This window comes from Schistocerca nitens, unplaced genomic scaffold, assembly GCF_023898315.1.
Source record: "Schistocerca nitens isolate TAMUIC-IGC-003100 unplaced genomic scaffold, iqSchNite1.1 HiC_scaffold_77, whole genome shotgun sequence".
Lineage (NCBI taxonomy): Eukaryota > Metazoa > Arthropoda > Insecta > Orthoptera > Acrididae > Schistocerca > Schistocerca nitens.
In genome coordinates this window covers 17529-32006 of record NW_026045623.1, presented here as the reverse complement: position 1 = coordinate 32006, position 14478 = coordinate 17529, and the positions used below count along the sequence as shown (strand labels likewise).

At 54.7% G+C, this 14478-nt stretch overlaps 32 non-coding genes across 32 annotated transcripts; 7 read left to right on the top strand and 25 right to left on the bottom strand.

Moving 5' to 3' along the window:
• Positions 1 to 386: 386 nt before the first annotated feature.
• Positions 387 to 457, bottom strand: Trnag-gcc (transfer RNA glycine (anticodon GCC)). Its single transcript has one exon. It is a non-coding gene; the product is annotated as a tRNA-Gly (tRNA).
• A 353-nt stretch (positions 458 to 810) lies between these two features.
• On the top strand, positions 811 to 881 carry Trnag-ucc (transfer RNA glycine (anticodon UCC)). The gene has a single exon. It is a non-coding gene; the product is annotated as a tRNA-Gly (tRNA).
• A 593-nt stretch (positions 882 to 1474) lies between these two features.
• Positions 1475 to 1547, bottom strand: Trnai-aau (transfer RNA isoleucine (anticodon AAU)). The gene has a single exon. It is a non-coding gene; the product is annotated as a tRNA-Ile (tRNA).
• A 198-nt stretch (positions 1548 to 1745) lies between these two features.
• Trnae-uuc (transfer RNA glutamic acid (anticodon UUC)) lies at positions 1746 to 1817 on the bottom strand. The gene has a single exon. It is a non-coding gene; the product is annotated as a tRNA-Glu (tRNA).
• Positions 1818 to 2123: 306 nt separating this feature from the next.
• On the bottom strand, positions 2124 to 2196 carry Trnam-cau (transfer RNA methionine (anticodon CAU)). The gene has a single exon. It is a non-coding gene; the product is annotated as a tRNA-Met (tRNA).
• Positions 2197 to 2577: 381 nt separating this feature from the next.
• Trnag-gcc (transfer RNA glycine (anticodon GCC)) lies at positions 2578 to 2648 on the bottom strand. The gene has a single exon. It is a non-coding gene; the product is annotated as a tRNA-Gly (tRNA).
• Positions 2649 to 3001: 353 nt separating this feature from the next.
• Trnag-ucc (transfer RNA glycine (anticodon UCC)) lies at positions 3002 to 3073 on the top strand. The gene has a single exon. It is a non-coding gene; the product is annotated as a tRNA-Gly (tRNA).
• Positions 3074 to 3669: 596 nt separating this feature from the next.
• Trnai-aau (transfer RNA isoleucine (anticodon AAU)) lies at positions 3670 to 3743 on the bottom strand. The gene has a single exon. It is a non-coding gene; the product is annotated as a tRNA-Ile (tRNA).
• A 198-nt stretch (positions 3744 to 3941) lies between these two features.
• On the bottom strand, positions 3942 to 4013 carry Trnae-uuc (transfer RNA glutamic acid (anticodon UUC)). Its single transcript has one exon. It is a non-coding gene; the product is annotated as a tRNA-Glu (tRNA).
• Positions 4014 to 4319: 306 nt separating this feature from the next.
• On the bottom strand, positions 4320 to 4392 carry Trnam-cau (transfer RNA methionine (anticodon CAU)). Its single transcript has one exon. It is a non-coding gene; the product is annotated as a tRNA-Met (tRNA).
• Positions 4393 to 4773: 381 nt separating this feature from the next.
• On the bottom strand, positions 4774 to 4844 carry Trnag-gcc (transfer RNA glycine (anticodon GCC)). Its single transcript has one exon. It is a non-coding gene; the product is annotated as a tRNA-Gly (tRNA).
• A 353-nt stretch (positions 4845 to 5197) lies between these two features.
• Positions 5198 to 5269, top strand: Trnag-ucc (transfer RNA glycine (anticodon UCC)). Its single transcript has one exon. It is a non-coding gene; the product is annotated as a tRNA-Gly (tRNA).
• A 596-nt stretch (positions 5270 to 5865) lies between these two features.
• Positions 5866 to 5939, bottom strand: Trnai-aau (transfer RNA isoleucine (anticodon AAU)). The gene has a single exon. It is a non-coding gene; the product is annotated as a tRNA-Ile (tRNA).
• A 198-nt stretch (positions 5940 to 6137) lies between these two features.
• On the bottom strand, positions 6138 to 6209 carry Trnae-uuc (transfer RNA glutamic acid (anticodon UUC)). Its single transcript has one exon. It is a non-coding gene; the product is annotated as a tRNA-Glu (tRNA).
• A 305-nt stretch (positions 6210 to 6514) lies between these two features.
• Positions 6515 to 6587, bottom strand: Trnam-cau (transfer RNA methionine (anticodon CAU)). Its single transcript has one exon. It is a non-coding gene; the product is annotated as a tRNA-Met (tRNA).
• Positions 6588 to 6968: 381 nt separating this feature from the next.
• Trnag-gcc (transfer RNA glycine (anticodon GCC)) lies at positions 6969 to 7039 on the bottom strand. Its single transcript has one exon. It is a non-coding gene; the product is annotated as a tRNA-Gly (tRNA).
• Positions 7040 to 7392: 353 nt separating this feature from the next.
• Positions 7393 to 7464, top strand: Trnag-ucc (transfer RNA glycine (anticodon UCC)). The gene has a single exon. It is a non-coding gene; the product is annotated as a tRNA-Gly (tRNA).
• Positions 7465 to 8060: 596 nt separating this feature from the next.
• Positions 8061 to 8134, bottom strand: Trnai-aau (transfer RNA isoleucine (anticodon AAU)). The gene has a single exon. It is a non-coding gene; the product is annotated as a tRNA-Ile (tRNA).
• A 198-nt stretch (positions 8135 to 8332) lies between these two features.
• On the bottom strand, positions 8333 to 8404 carry Trnae-uuc (transfer RNA glutamic acid (anticodon UUC)). Its single transcript has one exon. It is a non-coding gene; the product is annotated as a tRNA-Glu (tRNA).
• Positions 8405 to 8709: 305 nt separating this feature from the next.
• On the bottom strand, positions 8710 to 8782 carry Trnam-cau (transfer RNA methionine (anticodon CAU)). The gene has a single exon. It is a non-coding gene; the product is annotated as a tRNA-Met (tRNA).
• A 381-nt stretch (positions 8783 to 9163) lies between these two features.
• On the bottom strand, positions 9164 to 9234 carry Trnag-gcc (transfer RNA glycine (anticodon GCC)). The gene has a single exon. It is a non-coding gene; the product is annotated as a tRNA-Gly (tRNA).
• Positions 9235 to 9587: 353 nt separating this feature from the next.
• On the top strand, positions 9588 to 9659 carry Trnag-ucc (transfer RNA glycine (anticodon UCC)). The gene has a single exon. It is a non-coding gene; the product is annotated as a tRNA-Gly (tRNA).
• Positions 9660 to 10255: 596 nt separating this feature from the next.
• On the bottom strand, positions 10256 to 10329 carry Trnai-aau (transfer RNA isoleucine (anticodon AAU)). Its single transcript has one exon. It is a non-coding gene; the product is annotated as a tRNA-Ile (tRNA).
• Positions 10330 to 10527: 198 nt separating this feature from the next.
• Positions 10528 to 10599, bottom strand: Trnae-uuc (transfer RNA glutamic acid (anticodon UUC)). Its single transcript has one exon. It is a non-coding gene; the product is annotated as a tRNA-Glu (tRNA).
• A 305-nt stretch (positions 10600 to 10904) lies between these two features.
• Trnam-cau (transfer RNA methionine (anticodon CAU)) lies at positions 10905 to 10977 on the bottom strand. Its single transcript has one exon. It is a non-coding gene; the product is annotated as a tRNA-Met (tRNA).
• Positions 10978 to 11358: 381 nt separating this feature from the next.
• Positions 11359 to 11429, bottom strand: Trnag-gcc (transfer RNA glycine (anticodon GCC)). The gene has a single exon. It is a non-coding gene; the product is annotated as a tRNA-Gly (tRNA).
• Positions 11430 to 11782: 353 nt separating this feature from the next.
• Positions 11783 to 11854, top strand: Trnag-ucc (transfer RNA glycine (anticodon UCC)). The gene has a single exon. It is a non-coding gene; the product is annotated as a tRNA-Gly (tRNA).
• Positions 11855 to 12450: 596 nt separating this feature from the next.
• Trnai-aau (transfer RNA isoleucine (anticodon AAU)) lies at positions 12451 to 12524 on the bottom strand. The gene has a single exon. It is a non-coding gene; the product is annotated as a tRNA-Ile (tRNA).
• Positions 12525 to 12722: 198 nt separating this feature from the next.
• Trnae-uuc (transfer RNA glutamic acid (anticodon UUC)) lies at positions 12723 to 12794 on the bottom strand. Its single transcript has one exon. It is a non-coding gene; the product is annotated as a tRNA-Glu (tRNA).
• Positions 12795 to 13099: 305 nt separating this feature from the next.
• On the bottom strand, positions 13100 to 13172 carry Trnam-cau (transfer RNA methionine (anticodon CAU)). The gene has a single exon. It is a non-coding gene; the product is annotated as a tRNA-Met (tRNA).
• A 381-nt stretch (positions 13173 to 13553) lies between these two features.
• Trnag-gcc (transfer RNA glycine (anticodon GCC)) lies at positions 13554 to 13624 on the bottom strand. Its single transcript has one exon. It is a non-coding gene; the product is annotated as a tRNA-Gly (tRNA).
• Positions 13625 to 13977: 353 nt separating this feature from the next.
• Trnag-ucc (transfer RNA glycine (anticodon UCC)) lies at positions 13978 to 14049 on the top strand. The gene has a single exon. It is a non-coding gene; the product is annotated as a tRNA-Gly (tRNA).
• Positions 14050 to 14478: the final 429 nt, after the last annotated feature.

Sequence of the window (14478 nt, the reverse complement as noted above, 5' to 3'; positions counted from 1 at the left end):
GAGGCACGGGTGAACCGCTTTTCCTGGAAACTGGGTAAGTACCATACCCAATGTTAGACGTAAAGACACTGTACTTCCTGGATAACGTGTTCTGTTGCTAGACGTGCATTGCCGGCCCAGTTGATTGCGGTGTTGCTGCAGCTTTTGCAAACGATAGGCAGCACTCCTTGTCGTTAACGTTCAGTGCCTCGGAGGCACCTGGACATAGCAAATTGTGAGGCCAGGCCGACGCTAGTCTGTAGAACATGATGCGAGCGTCCTAGTGGGGACCCGCGAGTGCTGCGTTCTCGGTTCTTCTCAAGGGAATCCAGCTATACATTCTTGTGGATCGTGCATCTCAAGAGCGCAAGCAGCACGGCAGCATTATCGCGGGAACAGCAAAACGATGCATCGGCCGGGAATCGAACCCGGGCCGCCCGCGTGGCAGGCGAGCATTCTACCACTGAACCACCGATGCTCGGGCCAGTAGTAACTTCACGCTGCTTGCCGAGCAGATGTCTCAAGGGAAAGTGGGACTGCCGTCAAGCGCCGTAGCATTCTGTCGAGAAGATGCTGCAGACGCTGAATCCTGCACTGCACTGCTTAAAAATGCCGCCAGAACGCGGTCCTCTGCGTACTCTTGCGTCGCCGGCGCCGGCACCGACACCGACTCTTGCCAAAGGATGCGAAATGTGCGCGGATACGCTGTCCGAATGCGGCTGGATGTTCTCCCCTAGCCTACCTCGAAATGCGCCTGCCAGGTACGATCACCTTCGGCCGCTGCCGACAGGCGGGAAGCCGACACAGCGCGGCGTCGGGGCGCTTCCTGGTGCGGTGGTGGTGTAATGGTCAGCATAGTTGCCTTCCAAGCAGTTGATCGGGTTCGATTCCCGGCCACCGCAACGGGCTTTTAATTTCGCGTATGAGTACTTTCGCCACGCGCCCTTAAATTAATGTTTTTTCCCCCTTCTTACTCGCTGCAGACCAGCCTGTAGTGTGTCTCGACTTGTCTCGACTTTGCTCAGCTGACGCGAGAGCTGACGCTCTCAAATCGGCCTATATCAAAACGACAAGCACGAGAAACGACTGAGAGAGGTAAGGAGAGGCGAGGCGATGGGCACACAGCACTCCCCCTTCCTTTCACGGTGGCGTGTCCATGACCGAATCGGGTTGTAGCTCCGAAACAAAGGAGAAGGAAAAAATAGGAAGTAAAACTGCCAACAGTACCCTGTGTCCCCATGCGCTCACCCGCCCAAGTACTGACAAGGGCAAAGTTGTTACAAATCGGCAATCGGACATTTTCTTTCATCTTGTCTTCATCGGTTGAGAACCAGTGTATTCAACATATTATGGCCATTGCCGAGTGAATGCTGTAGCGCTTCCCGACAAGTCGGGTTCGGATCCTCTGTCAACTTCCACGCGGGGTGATGATCTTTTGGTCATCACACTCGCCTGCTGAAATCGGCGCTGCCTTTTCGTAGTAGTAAAAGACTAGTGGCCCGTGGGGGATCGAACCCACGACCTTCGCGTTATTAGCACGACGCTCTAACCAACTGAGCTAACGGGCCTCGGCAGATGCAGTTGCTCAGCCCTGCGCTGGAAACGTATGGCATGAAGCCGTACACCATTTCTATGGTCGTCGGACGTCTGCTTCCCTCGTCTATATTCTGCTGACGGTCACGAAACAGTAGCTATATTGCGAGCAGGACGGGAAACGGCAGCTCGGTCAGCTCAAACTTGTCACGGTTCGTGTGGAAAAAATTCCGTTCCGGTACCGGGAATCGAACCCGGGCCTCCTGGGTGAAAGCCAGGTATCCTAGCCACTAGACCACACCGGATGTGGGGGTGTCTTCGCCGGTTCGGACGGTCGCTTGTCGCATTTCGTGTCGTGTCCCGCGTCGGCGCCCTTCTCTCTTTGCGAGCGTCTTTGCGCATACTGACTGGCAAGGCGCGCACCTCAAACGTCTCAGAGCAATGCTTTTGGCTTCATGCTGTGCTGGGAGAAGAGGGAAAGGGAAGCTGTAAGTAGCAGTAACAGGGGAGTAAACATTTTCCCGCTGAAGCGTTGAAACCGTTGTGGATAACAAACAAGAAATAAGTTGGTGCCCTAGCGACAGCATCACCATCAGTCACAGAAAATTAAATGCCCCAGGTGAGGATCGAACTCACGACCTTAAGATTATGAGACTTACGCGCTGCCTACTGCGCTACCGAGGCACGGGTGAACCGCTTTTCCTGGAAACTGGGTAAGTACCATACCCAATGTTAGACGTAAAGACACTGTACTTCCTGGATAACGTGTTCTGTTGCTAGACGTGCATTGCCGGCCCAGTTGATTGCGGTGTTGCTGCAGCTTTTGCAAACGATAGGCAGCACTCCTTGTCGTTAACGTTCAGTGCCTCGGAGGCACCTGGACATAGCAAATTGTGAGGCCAGGCCGACGCTAGTCTGTAGAACATGATGCGAGCGTCCTAGTGGGGACCCGCGAGTGCTGCGTTCTCGGTTCTTCTCAAGGGAATCCAGCTATACATTCTTGTGGATCGTGCATCTCAAGAGCGCAAGCAGCACGGCAGCATTATCGCGGGAACAGCAAAACGATGCATCGGCCGGGAATCGAACCCGGGCCGCCCGCGTGGCAGGCGAGCATTCTACCACTGAACCACCGATGCTCGGGCCAGTAGTAACTTCACGCTGCTTGCCGAGCAGATGTCTCAAGGGAAAGTGGGACTGCCGTCAAGCGCCGTAGCATTCTGTCGAGAAGATGCTGCAGACGCTGAATCCTGCACTGCACTGCTTAAAAATGCCGCCAGAACGCGGTCCTCTGCGTACTCTTGCGTCGCCGGCGCCGGCACCGACACCGACTCTTGCCAAAGGATGCGAAATGTGCGCGGATACGCTGTCCGAATGCGGCTGGATGTTCTCCCCTAGCCTACCTCGAAATGCGCCTGCCAGGTACGATCACCTTCGGCCGCTGCCGACAGGCGGGAAGCCGACACAGCGCGGCGTCGGGGCGCTTCCTTGTGCGGTGGTGGTGTAATGGTCAGCATAGTTGCCTTCCAAGCAGTTGATCCGGGTTCGATTCCCGGCCACCGCAACGGGCTTTTTAATTTCGCGTATGAGTACTTTCGCCACGCGCCCTTAAATTAATGTTTTTTCCCCCTTCTTACTCGCTGCAGACCAGCCTGTAGTGTGTCTCGACTTGTCTCGACTTTGCTCAGCTGACGCGAGAGCTGACGCTCTCAAATCGGCCTATATCAAAACGACAAGCACGAGAAACGACTGAGAGAGGTAAGGAGAGGCGAGGCGATGGGCACACAGCACTCCCCCTTCCTTTCACGGTGGCGTGTCCATGACCGAATCGGGTTGTAGCTCCGAAAACAAAGGAGAAGGAAAAAATAGGAAGTAAAACTGCCAACAGTACCCTGTGTCCCCATGCGCTCACCCGCCCAAGTACTGACAAGGGCCAAAGTTGTTACAAATCGGCAATCGGACATTTTCTTTCATCTTGTCTTCATCGGTTGAGAACCAGTGTATTCAACATATTATGGCCATTGCCGAGTGAATGCTGTAGCGCTTCCCGACAAGTCGGGTTCGGATCCTCTGTCAACTTCCACGCGGGGTGATGATCTTTTGGTCATCACACTCGCCTGCTGAAATCGGCGCTGCCTTTTCGTAGTAGTAAAAGACTAGTGGCCCGTGGGGGGATCGAACCCACGACCTTCGCGTTATTAGCACGACGCTCTAACCAACTGAGCTAACGGGCCTCGGCAGATGCAGTTGCTCAGCCCTGCGCTGGAAACGTATGGCATGAAGCCGTACACCATTTCTATGGTCGTCGGACGTCTGCTTCCCTCGTCTATATTCTGCTGACGGTCACGAAACAGTAGCTATATTGCGAGCAGGACGGGAAACGGCAGCTCGGTCAGCTCAAACTTGTCACGGTTCGTGTGGAAAAAATTCCGTTCCGGTACCGGGAATCGAACCCGGGCCTCCTGGGTGAAAGCCAGGTATCCTAGCCACTAGACCACACCGGATGTGGGGGGTGTCTTCGCCGGTTCGGACGGTCGCTTGTCGCATTTCGTGTCGTGTCCCGCGTCGGCGCCCTTCTCTCTTTGCGAGCGTCTTTGCGCATACTGACTGGCAAGGCGCGCACCTCAAACGTCTCAGAGCAATGCTTTTGGCTTCATGCTGTGCTGGGAGAAGAGGGAAAGGGAAGCTGTAAGTAGCAGTAACAGGGAGTAAACATTTTCCCGCTGAAGCGTTGAAACCGTTGTGGATAACAAACAAGAAATAAGTTGGTGCCCTAGCGACAGCATCACCATCAGTCACAGAAAATTAAATGCCCCAGGTGAGGATCGAACTCACGACCTTAAGATTATGAGACTTACGCGCTGCCTACTGCGCTACCGAGGCACGGGTGAACCGCTTTTCCTGGAAACTGGGTAAGTACCATACCCAATGTTAGACGTAAAGACACTGTACTTCCTGGATAACGTGTTCTGTTGCTAGACGTGCATTGCCGGCCCAGTTGATTGCGGTGTTGCTGCAGCTTTTGCAAACGATAGGCAGCACTCCTTGTCGTTAACGTTCAGTGCCTCGGAGGCACCTGGACATAGCAAATTGTGAGGCCAGGCCGACGCTAGTCTGTAGAACATGATGCGAGCGTCCTAGTGGGGACCCGCGAGTGCTGCGTTCTCGGTTCTTCTCAAGGGAATCCAGCTATACATTCTTGTGGATCGTGCATCTCAAGAGCGCAAGCAGCACGGCAGCATTATCGCGGGAACAGCAAAACGATGCATCGGCCGGGAATCGAACCCGGGCCGCCCGCGTGGCAGGCGAGCATTCTACCACTGAACCACCGATGCTCGGGCCAGTAGTAACTTCACGCTGCTTGCCGAGCAGATGTCTCAAGGGAAAGTGGGACTGCCGTCAAGCGCCGTAGCATTCTGTCGAGAAGATGCTGCAGACGCTGAATCCTGCACTGCACTGCTTAAAAATGCCGCCAGAACGCGGTCCTCTGCGTACTCTTGCGTCGCCGGCGCCGGCACCGACACCGACTCTTGCCAAAGGATGCGAAATGTGCGCGGATACGCTGTCCGAATGCGGCTGGATGTTCTCCCCTAGCCTACCTCGAAATGCGCCTGCCAGGTACGATCACCTTCGGCCGCTGCCGACAGGCGGGAAGCCGACACAGCGCGGCGTCGGGGCGCTTCCTTGTGCGGTGGTGGTGTAATGGTCAGCATAGTTGCCTTCCAAGCAGTTGATCCGGGTTCGATTCCCGGCCACCGCAACGGGCTTTTTAATTTCGCGTATGAGTACTTTCGCCACGCGCCCTTAAATTAATGTTTTTTCCCCCTTCTTACTCGCTGCAGACCAGCCTGTAGTGTGTCTCGACTTGTCTCGACTTTGCTCAGCTGACGCGAGAGCTGACGCTCTCAAATCGGCCTATATCAAAACGACAAGCACGAGAAACGACTGAGAGAGGTAAGGAGAGGCGAGGCGATGGGCACACAGCACTCCCCCTTCCTTTCACGGTGGCGTGTCCATGACCGAATCGGGTTGTAGCTCCGAAAACAAAGGAGAAGGAAAAAATAGGAAGTAAAACTGCCAACAGTACCCTGTGTCCCCATGCGCTCACCCGCCCAAGTACTGACAAGGGCCAAAGTTGTTACAAATCGGCAATCGGACATTTTCTTTCATCTTGTCTTCATCGGTTGAGAACCAGTGTATTCAACATATTATGGCCATTGCCGAGTGAATGCTGTAGCGCTTCCCGACAAGTCGGGTTCGGATCCTCTGTCAACTTCCACGCGGGGTGATGATCTTTTGGTCATCACACTCGCCTGCTGAAATCGGCGCTGCCTTTTCGTAGTAGTAAAAGACTAGTGGCCCGTGGGGGGATCGAACCCACGACCTTCGCGTTATTAGCACGACGCTCTAACCAACTGAGCTAACGGGCCTCGGCAGATGCAGTTGCTCAGCCCTGCGCTGGAAACGTATGGCATGAAGCCGTACACCATTTCTATGGTCGTCGGACGTCTGCTTCCCTCGTCTATATTCTGCTGACGGTCACGAAACAGTAGCTATATTGCGAGCAGGACGGGAAACGGCAGCTCGGTCAGCTCAAACTTGTCACGGTTCGTGTGGAAAAAATTCCGTTCCGGTACCGGGAATCGAACCCGGGCCTCCTGGGTGAAAGCCAGGTATCCTAGCCACTAGACCACACCGGATGTGGGGGTGTCTTCGCCGGTTCGGACGGTCGCTTGTCGCATTTCGTGTCGTGTCCCGCGTCGGCGCCCTTCTCTCTTTGCGAGCGTCTTTGCGCATACTGACTGGCAAGGCGCGCACCTCAAACGTCTCAGAGCAATGCTTTTGGCTTCATGCTGTGCTGGGAGAAGAGGGAAAGGGAAGCTGTAAGTAGCAGTAACAGGGAGTAAACATTTTCCCGCTGAAGCGTTGAAACCGTTGTGGATAACAAACAAGAAATAAGTTGGTGCCCTAGCGACAGCATCACCATCAGTCACAGAAAATTAAATGCCCCAGGTGAGGATCGAACTCACGACCTTAAGATTATGAGACTTACGCGCTGCCTACTGCGCTACCGAGGCACGGGTGAACCGCTTTTCCTGGAAACTGGGTAAGTACCATACCCAATGTTAGACGTAAAGACACTGTACTTCCTGGATAACGTGTTCTGTTGCTAGACGTGCATTGCCGGCCCAGTTGATTGCGGTGTTGCTGCAGCTTTTGCAAACGATAGGCAGCACTCCTTGTCGTTAACGTTCAGTGCCTCGGAGGCACCTGGACATAGCAAATTGTGAGGCCAGGCCGACGCTAGTCTGTAGAACATGATGCGAGCGTCCTAGTGGGGACCCGCGAGTGCTGCGTTCTCGGTTCTTCTCAAGGGAATCCAGCTATACATTCTTGTGGATCGTGCATCTCAAGAGCGCAAGCAGCACGGCAGCATTATCGCGGGAACAGCAAAACGATGCATCGGCCGGGAATCGAACCCGGGCCGCCCGCGTGGCAGGCGAGCATTCTACCACTGAACCACCGATGCTCGGGCCAGTAGTAACTTCACGCTGCTTGCCGAGCAGATGTCTCAAGGGAAAGTGGGACTGCCGTCAAGCGCCGTAGCATTCTGTCGAGAAGATGCTGCAGACGCTGAATCCTGCACTGCACTGCTTAAAAATGCCGCCAGAACGCGGTCCTCTGCGTACTCTTGCGTCGCCGGCGCCGGCACCGACACCGACTCTTGCCAAAGGATGCGAAATGTGCGCGGATACGCTGTCCGAATGCGGCTGGATGTTCTCCCCTAGCCTACCTCGAAATGCGCCTGCCAGGTACGATCACCTTCGGCCGCTGCCGACAGGCGGGAAGCCGACACAGCGCGGCGTCGGGGCGCTTCCTTGTGCGGTGGTGGTGTAATGGTCAGCATAGTTGCCTTCCAAGCAGTTGATCCGGGTTCGATTCCCGGCCACCGCAACGGGCTTTTTAATTTCGCGTATGAGTACTTTCGCCACGCGCCCTTAAATTAATGTTTTTTCCCCCTTCTTACTCGCTGCAGACCAGCCTGTAGTGTGTCTCGACTTGTCTCGACTTTGCTCAGCTGACGCGAGAGCTGACGCTCTCAAATCGGCCTATATCAAAACGACAAGCACGAGAAACGACTGAGAGAGGTAAGGAGAGGCGAGGCGATGGGCACACAGCACTCCCCCTTCCTTTCACGGTGGCGTGTCCATGACCGAATCGGGTTGTAGCTCCGAAAACAAAGGAGAAGGAAAAAATAGGAAGTAAAACTGCCAACAGTACCCTGTGTCCCCATGCGCTCACCCGCCCAAGTACTGACAAGGGCCAAAGTTGTTACAAATCGGCAATCGGACATTTTCTTTCATCTTGTCTTCATCGGTTGAGAACCAGTGTATTCAACATATTATGGCCATTGCCGAGTGAATGCTGTAGCGCTTCCCGACAAGTCGGGTTCGGATCCTCTGTCAACTTCCACGCGGGGTGATGATCTTTTGGTCATCACACTCGCCTGCTGAAATCGGCGCTGCCTTTTCGTAGTAGTAAAAGACTAGTGGCCCGTGGGGGGATCGAACCCACGACCTTCGCGTTATTAGCACGACGCTCTAACCAACTGAGCTAACGGGCCTCGGCAGATGCAGTTGCTCAGCCCTGCGCTGGAAACGTATGGCATGAAGCCGTACACCATTTCTATGGTCGTCGGACGTCTGCTTCCCTCGTCTATATTCTGCTGACGGTCACGAAACAGTAGCTATATTGCGAGCAGGACGGGAAACGGCAGCTCGGTCAGCTCAAACTTGTCACGGTTCGTGTGGAAAAAATTCCGTTCCGGTACCGGGAATCGAACCCGGGCCTCCTGGGTGAAAGCCAGGTATCCTAGCCACTAGACCACACCGGATGTGGGGGTGTCTTCGCCGGTTCGGACGGTCGCTTGTCGCATTTCGTGTCGTGTCCCGCGTCGGCGCCCTTCTCTCTTTGCGAGCGTCTTTGCGCATACTGACTGGCAAGGCGCGCACCTCAAACGTCTCAGAGCAATGCTTTTGGCTTCATGCTGTGCTGGGAGAAGAGGGAAAGGGAAGCTGTAAGTAGCAGTAACAGGGAGTAAACATTTTCCCGCTGAAGCGTTGAAACCGTTGTGGATAACAAACAAGAAATAAGTTGGTGCCCTAGCGACAGCATCACCATCAGTCACAGAAAATTAAATGCCCCAGGTGAGGATCGAACTCACGACCTTAAGATTATGAGACTTACGCGCTGCCTACTGCGCTACCGAGGCACGGGTGAACCGCTTTTCCTGGAAACTGGGTAAGTACCATACCCAATGTTAGACGTAAAGACACTGTACTTCCTGGATAACGTGTTCTGTTGCTAGACGTGCATTGCCGGCCCAGTTGATTGCGGTGTTGCTGCAGCTTTTGCAAACGATAGGCAGCACTCCTTGTCGTTAACGTTCAGTGCCTCGGAGGCACCTGGACATAGCAAATTGTGAGGCCAGGCCGACGCTAGTCTGTAGAACATGATGCGAGCGTCCTAGTGGGGACCCGCGAGTGCTGCGTTCTCGGTTCTTCTCAAGGGAATCCAGCTATACATTCTTGTGGATCGTGCATCTCAAGAGCGCAAGCAGCACGGCAGCATTATCGCGGGAACAGCAAAACGATGCATCGGCCGGGAATCGAACCCGGGCCGCCCGCGTGGCAGGCGAGCATTCTACCACTGAACCACCGATGCTCGGGCCAGTAGTAACTTCACGCTGCTTGCCGAGCAGATGTCTCAAGGGAAAGTGGGACTGCCGTCAAGCGCCGTAGCATTCTGTCGAGAAGATGCTGCAGACGCTGAATCCTGCACTGCACTGCTTAAAAATGCCGCCAGAACGCGGTCCTCTGCGTACTCTTGCGTCGCCGGCGCCGGCACCGACACCGACTCTTGCCAAAGGATGCGAAATGTGCGCGGATACGCTGTCCGAATGCGGCTGGATGTTCTCCCCTAGCCTACCTCGAAATGCGCCTGCCAGGTACGATCACCTTCGGCCGCTGCCGACAGGCGGGAAGCCGACACAGCGCGGCGTCGGGGCGCTTCCTGGTGCGGTGGTGGTGTAATGGTCAGCATAGTTGCCTTCCAAGCAGTTGATCCGGGTTCGATTCCCGGCCACCGCAACGGGCTTTTTAATTTCGCGTATGAGTACTTTCGCCACGCGCCCTTAAATTAATGTTTTTTCCCCCTTCTTACTCGCTGCAGACCAGCCTGTAGTGTGTCTCGACTTGTCTCGACTTTGCTCAGCTGACGCGAGAGCTGACGCTCTCAAATCGGCCTATATCAAAACGACAAGCACGAGAAACGACTGAGAGAGGTAAGGAGAGGCGAGGCGATGGGCACACAGCACTCCCCCTTCCTTTCACGGTGGCGTGTCCATGACCGAATCGGGTTGTAGCTCCGAAAACAAAGGAGAAGGAAAAAATAGGAAGTAAAACTGCCAACAGTACCCTGTGTCCCCATGCGCTCACCCGCCCAAGTACTGACAAGGGCCAAAGTTGTTACAAATCGGCAATCGGACATTTTCTTTCATCTTGTCTTCATCGGTTGAGAACCAGTGTATTCAACATATTATGGCCATTGCCGAGTGAATGCTGTAGCGCTTCCCGACAAGTCGGGTTCGGATCCTCTGTCAACTTCCACGCGGGGTGATGATCTTTTGGTCATCACACTCGCCTGCTGAAATCGGCGCTGCCTTTTCGTAGTAGTAAAAGACTAGTGGCCCGTGGGGGGATCGAACCCACGACCTTCGCGTTATTAGCACGACGCTCTAACCAACTGAGCTAACGGGCCTCGGCAGATGCAGTTGCTCAGCCCTGCGCTGGAAACGTATGGCATGAAGCCGTACACCATTTCTATGGTCGTCGGACGTCTGCTTCCCTCGTCTATATTCTGCTGACGGTCACGAAACAGTAGCTATATTGCGAGCAGGACGGGAAACGGCAGCTCGGTCAGCTCAAACTTGTCACGGTTCGTGTGGAAAAAATTCCGTTCCGGTACCGGGAATCGAACCCGGGCCTCCTGGGTGAAAGCCAGGTATCCTAGCCACTAGACCACACCGGATGTGGGGGTGTCTTCGCCGGTTCGGACGGTCGCTTGTCGCATTTCGTGTCGTGTCCCGCGTCGGCGCCCTTCTCTCTTTGCGAGCGTCTTTGCGCATACTGACTGGCAAGGCGCGCACCTCAAACGTCTCAGAGCAATGCTTTTGGCTTCATGCTGTGCTGGGAGAAGAGGGAAAGGGAAGCTGTAAGTAGCAGTAACAGGGAGTAAACATTTTCCCGCTGAAGCGTTGAAACCGTTGTGGATAACAAACAAGAAATAAGTTGGTGCCCTAGCGACAGCATCACCATCAGTCACAGAAAATTAAATGCCCCAGGTGAGGATCGAACTCACGACCTTAAGATTATGAGACTTACGCGCTGCCTACTGCGCTACCGAGGCACGGGTGAACCGCTTTTCCTGGAAACTGGGTAAGTACCATACCCAATGTTAGACGTAAAGACACTGTACTTCCTGGATAACGTGTTCTGTTGCTAGACGTGCATTGCCGGCCCAGTTGATTGCGGTGTTGCTGCAGCTTTTGCAAACGATAGGCAGCACTCCTTGTCGTTAACGTTCAGTGCCTCGGAGGCACCTGGACATAGCAAATTGTGAGGCCAGGCCGACGCTAGTCTGTAGAACATGATGCGAGCGTCCTAGTGGGGACCCGCGAGTGCTGCGTTCTCGGTTCTTCTCAAGGGAATCCAGCTATACATTCTTGTGGATCGTGCATCTCAAGAGCGCAAGCAGCACGGCAGCATTATCGCGGGAACAGCAAAACGATGCATCGGCCGGGAATCGAACCCGGGCCGCCCGCGTGGCAGGCGAGCATTCTACCACTGAACCACCGATGCTCGGGCCAGTAGTAACTTCACGCTGCTTGCCGAGCAGATGTCTCAAGGGAAAGTGGGACTGCCGTCAAGCGCCGTAGCATTCTGTCGAGAAGATGCTGCAGACGCTGAATCCTGCACTGCACTGCTTAAAAATGCCGCCAGAACGCGGTCCTCTGCGTACTCTTGCGTCGCCGGCGCCGGCACCGACACCGACTCTTGCCAAAGGATGCGAAATGTGCGCGGATACGCTGTCCGAATGCGGCTGGATGTTCTCCCCTAGCCTACCTCGAAATGCGCCTGCCAGGTACGATCACCTTCGGCCGCTGCCGACAGGCGGGAAGCCGACACAGCGCGGCGTCGGGGCGCTTCCTTGTGCGGTGGTGGTGTAATGGTCAGCATAGTTGCCTTCCAAGCAGTTGATCCGGGTTCGATTCCCGGCCACCGCAACGGGCTTTTTAATTTCGCGTATGAGTACTTTCGCCACGCGCCCTTAAATTAATGTTTTTTCCCCCTTCTTACTCGCTGCAGACCAGCCTGTAGTGTGTCTCGACTTGTCTCGACTTTGCTCAGCTGACGCGAGAGCTGACGCTCTCAAATCGGCCTATATCAAAACGACAAGCACGAGAAACGACTGAGAGAGGTAAGGAGAGGCGAGGCGATGGGCACACAGCACTCCCCCTTCCTTTCACGGTGGCGTGTCCATGACCGAATCGGGTTGTAGCTCCGAAAACAAAGGAGAAGGAAAAAATAGGAAGTAAAACTGCCAACAGTACCCTGTGTCCCCATGCGCTCACCCGCCCAAGTACTGACAAGGGCCAAAGTTGTTACAAATCGGCAATCGGACATTTTCTTTCATCTTGTCTTCATCGGTTGAGAACCAGTGTATTCAACATATTATGGCCATTGCCGAGTGAATGCTGTAGCGCTTCCCGACAAGTCGGGTTCGGATCCTCTGTCAACTTCCACGCGGGGTGATGATCTTTTGGTCATCACACTCGCCTGCTGAAATCGGCGCTGCCTTTTCGTAGTAGTAAAAGACTAGTGGCCCGTGGGGGGATCGAACCCACGACCTTCGCGTTATTAGCACGACGCTCTAACCAACTGAGCTAACGGGCCTCGGCAGATGCAGTTGCTCAGCCCTGCGCTGGAAACGTATGGCATGAAGCCGTACACCATTTCTATGGTCGTCGGACGTCTGCTTCCCTCGTCTATATTCTGCTGACGGTCACGAAACAGTAGCTATATTGCGAGCAGGACGGGAAACGGCAGCTCGGTCAGCTCAAACTTGTCACGGTTCGTGTGGAAAAAATTCCGTTCCGGTACCGGGAATCGAACCCGGGCCTCCTGGGTGAAAGCCAGGTATCCTAGCCACTAGACCACACCGGATGTGGGGGTGTCTTCGCCGGTTCGGACGGTCGCTTGTCGCATTTCGTGTCGTGTCCCGCGTCGGCGCCCTTCTCTCTTTGCGAGCGTCTTTGCGCATACTGACTGGCAAGGCGCGCACCTCAAACGTCTCAGAGCAATGCTTTTGGCTTCATGCTGTGCTGGGAGAAGAGGGAAAGGGAAGCTGTAAGTAGCAGTAACAGGGAGTAAACATTTTCCCGCTGAAGCGTTGAAACCGTTGTGGATAACAAACAAGAAATAAGTTGGTGCCCTAGCGACAGCATCACCATCAGTCACAGAAAATTAAATGCCCCAGGTGAGGATCGAACTCACGACCTTAAGATTATGAGACTTACGCGCTGCCTACTGCGCTACCGAGGCACGGGTGAACCGCTTTTCCTGGAAACTGGGTAAGTACCATACCCAATGTTAGACGTAAAGACACTGTACTTCCTGGATAACGTGTTCTGTTGCTAGACGTGCATTGCCGGCCCAGTTGATTGCGGTGTTGCTGCAGCTTTTGCAAACGATAGGCAGCACTCCTTGTCGTTAACGTTCAGTGCCTCGGAGGCACCTGGACATAGCAAATTGTGAGGCCAGGCCGACGCTAGTCTGTAGAACATGATGCGAGCGTCCTAGTGGGGACCCGCGAGTGCTGCGTTCTCGGTTCTTCTCAAGGGAATCCAGCTATACATTCTTGTGGATCGTGCATCTCAAGAGCGCAAGCAGCACGGCAGCATTATCGCGGGAACAGCAAAACGATGCATCGGCCGGGAATCGAACCCGGGCCGCCCGCGTGGCAGGCGAGCATTCTACCACTGAACCACCGATGCTCGGGCCAGTAGTAACTTCACGCTGCTTGCCGAGCAGATGTCTCAAGGGAAAGTGGGACTGCCGTCAAGCGCCGTAGCATTCTGTCGAGAAGATGCTGCAGACGCTGAATCCTGCACTGCACTGCTTAAAAATGCCGCCAGAACGCGGTCCTCTGCGTACTCTTGCGTCGCCGGCGCCGGCACCGACACCGACTCTTGCCAAAGGATGCGAAATGTGCGCGGATACGCTGTCCGAATGCGGCTGGATGTTCTCCCCTAGCCTACCTCGAAATGCGCCTGCCAGGTACGATCACCTTCGGCCGCTGCCGACAGGCGGGAAGCCGACACAGCGCGGCGTCGGGGCGCTTCCTGGTGCGGTGGTGGTGTAATGGTCAGCATAGTTGCCTTCCAAGCAGTTGATCCGGGTTCGATTCCCGGCCACCGCAACGGGCTTTTTAATTTCGCGTATGAGTACTTTCGCCACGCGCCCTTAAATTAATGTTTTTTCCCCCTTCTTACTCGCTGCAGACCAGCCTGTAGTGTGTCTCGACTTGTCTCGACTTTGCTCAGCTGACGCGAGAGCTGACGCTCTCAAATCGGCCTATATCAAAACGACAAGCACGAGAAACGACTGAGAGAGGTAAGGAGAGGCGAGGCGATGGGCACACAGCACTCCCCCTTCCTTTCACGGTGGCGTGTCCATGACCGAATCGGGTTGTAGCTCCGAAAACAAAGGAGAAGGAAAAAATAGGAAGTAAAACTGCCAACAGTACCCTGTGTCCCCATGCGCTCACCCGCCCAAGTACTGACAAGGGCCAAAGTTGTTACAAATCGGCAATCGGACATTTTCTTTCATCTTGTCTTCATCGGTTGAG